Genomic DNA, 3,059 nt, shown 5'->3' with positions numbered 1-3,059 from the left:
TGAAGCCACTAAGACACAGATAATGATTGGTGGTTGATGTTTGTCACAGTAAGGAGTCATTGTCTCCGATAATGGTATACCATGCTTCAATACATAGCTCTCATATATGCTCATATGTGGTGGCTCTCCTTGTGATTAAGTCCAAATCAAATAAACCCCAAACAAAAGTGGTGGCTATGTGGGATTTAGCTGGGATAATGGAGTGAGGAGGACTAATTTGAGCAGATTGTATTTATACATGTGTGTACATTTCAAGAGCAAAAAATATTTAAAATGATCCATTTAAGTGTTCAAATTACTCCAAATATGAAAAATTAATTGTGAAAGCCATACCAAAATTCAAAGTCAGAATCAAGCCAATAGCTCATTGCTGAGTTATTTGCTCCAGTTACCAGTGCCATTCATCCAGCATTATGGTATCTCTTACAGGACCATAAAGTTAACTGTTACTTTTTCCTGCTTCCTTTTGTTATTAGCACTAGATTGCCAATTAGCTGATTGCCTGTTGTCATAGTTTCCTTTTCCATTGTTGTGATAGACACCATGAATAAGTCCAAAAGGAAGAAAGGGTTCATTTCAGCTAATTGCATGACCCATCGAAGAGCAAGGCAAGGCAGAGCAAGAAATCTAAGTAGACACTGATACAGAGGCCATGAATGGATATACTATCGTTATGATCTACAATGTGCTGGACAGCCAGTACCAAACATAAAGAAAAAAATGCATTATCGTTCTTATCATAGATTACACTAGTGGTGGTATTTATTCTTCTAAATTGACTATCTGTGTCCAAAGTTTACCTAAAACTCACTAGAACAGGTTCTGAATCTTGAAACTGGAGCCCTCCTTCCCACCTCTTCAAAATCTAGATTGGCCTTAAAAATTATCGGCTTTGGGAACCTGTCTTTTATGACATATGGCATCACTAATCTGATTCTACTACAAGAGCATGATTTTCCTTCTGTTTAGTAACATTAATCGAATTAGACGAAGCAGTTATAGCACAGGAATACAATTATAAGCCCCCGCGGGATACCTTGCATTGTGATTGAAAGTCATAACAGCTGGGTGATCCACTGAATACCTACTCATCCTCCTTTTCCAGCTTCATGGTACCTTCTGGTACTCTCAAAGCTAATCTACAGGAAGAAATCTTTTATGTTAGATTCAATTCAAATATAAGTTCTATGCCCTGAGTGACTGATAAGAAAGTGTGGGTGGGTAATGGTAGGAGATTGAGGTAAATCAAATGTTGGAAAATCTTGGATGGAGGTAAAAGGGAAGTAATGTAATTCGCATTTCTGCAGGTTGATGTCATTAGGCAGCTGAAGGCAGGTACAGGATAGAACAAGGCCTGTAATTGGATGAGAAGGAAGGATGGGTGGGTGGAGAAAAGTTGTAGAAAGGAGGGAGACTAGAGCAAAGAAGAGCATGGAGAAGCAATGTAGGAAGCAGATGTAAACGATCCTCCTACAGTATCCCCATAGATTCAGGGTTGTTATGAATATTCTTTTTATTTATAATCTCTCCCTTTATTACCATAATTAATATGTGCTTGAAAAAGCCAGCAGTAAAAGCTGTTCAAACAGCACCATTACATTTGCCTTTTTTGGGCACACAAAACGTAGGGGACTTTATATTTCAGGTTAAAATGAGCTTGAAAGAGATGAGCTCAGTTCAAGGCTGCCCCTACAGCCATCATTAAAACAGGAATTAATGCACCATTATTAAGACAATTATAGGTGGTTTCATTCTGCTTCCTAAAGAGTGAAATGATGAAATGATGGTCAACATTAGTGGGGAACACTAAGTCCACTTTGCCCAGAGTCAACTGCAACCTCGTACGCGTCTTTCTTGATTAAGGCATTTTGAGCCCATAGTGACAGAATAGGTCCTGATAGATGTGTCTGTAGAGGAACTTAGAGATTCTCAATAGAATAAAATGACTCTTGAGATCTCTGATGTTGATAGATGCTTCTTGGACCAACAGATGTCTCTCCTCTGCAGTTTCTTTGCTCTTCACTATGCCCCGTGTCCACAGTACATGTGTGCACTTCCTGGAAACTTCCTTCTGTGATAAAAAGGTAGACATGGGTTGCCCCCACGCCCTTCCTCTGGTATAGACAGTAGTGGCTATACACTGACTTGAAGTGAGGTCATAGATCCAGCCATTGTTCTAAAGGCACTAAGGGTTGGGTGCCTGTGTCTTCCTCTCTCCCTAGGGGAGCTTTGGAGACCTGGGACTGACCATCATTCCTGGGGTTAAAAGGGGCCCTGGCAGTAAAGGACCACCACACTGCCTCTGGATCACTCTGGAGTATGATCCCTACCCTTCTTCTTGTGATCAATTACTTCCCTCCCCTACCCAAACCCGCGGGCCACTTTAGCAAGCTCGGTCCCACCTCTTTCACGCTGTGCCCACTAGACAGTATTCCATGTCTCCACTTTTGCTTCTCAGGCCATTATGAATGTTAGCTTAAGGAATGGATGTGTACAGGATTTTGTGTGTCTAGATGAGCAAACTATATCTTAACCAGGTGGGCAGTTTGCTATCCTTACCAATTGGTTGTAAGTTAATTGTGGGGATGTATTGTCCATTGAGCATTTAACTTTGCTGTAATCTGGTTTGCTGGGATACAGTCTGTTGAGTTGTGTCTTCACTAGATTGTTGGGAGCGTGAACAGAGTCTCCTGACAGGAAGCTGTACTAGGCCAGCATGGTGTGGGGACATGCTAGCATGGCCTGCAGAATGCAATGTGAGTCTCAGGTGTGGTAACAACCACCAAGGGGACAGTGTGTAGAAGCAGTAACAGAGAAACTGCTCGAACATGTGGATTTCACACAGAGTGAGAACTTGCAGGAACCAGGTCGAGTACTTTTTTAATTATACTGCAATATATTTCAATTAAAATATTTTGAAAAATGTACAATAATGAAAAAAAATAGTTGACTTTGTTTCCTGCTTATTGCTTCAAAATAGAAATATATCTTTTCTAAGAAGTTTTATTTGGTAAATAATTGAAAAATTAGCCAAATTCACACTCCCAAAATTGCCTAGT

Source organism: Rattus rattus, chromosome 12 (assembly GCF_011064425.1).
Source record: "Rattus rattus isolate New Zealand chromosome 12, Rrattus_CSIRO_v1, whole genome shotgun sequence".
Taxonomy (NCBI): domain Eukaryota; kingdom Metazoa; phylum Chordata; class Mammalia; order Rodentia; family Muridae; genus Rattus; species Rattus rattus.
The sequence above is the reverse complement of the archived record's forward strand: the minus strand, read 5'-3'. Positions refer to the sequence as shown.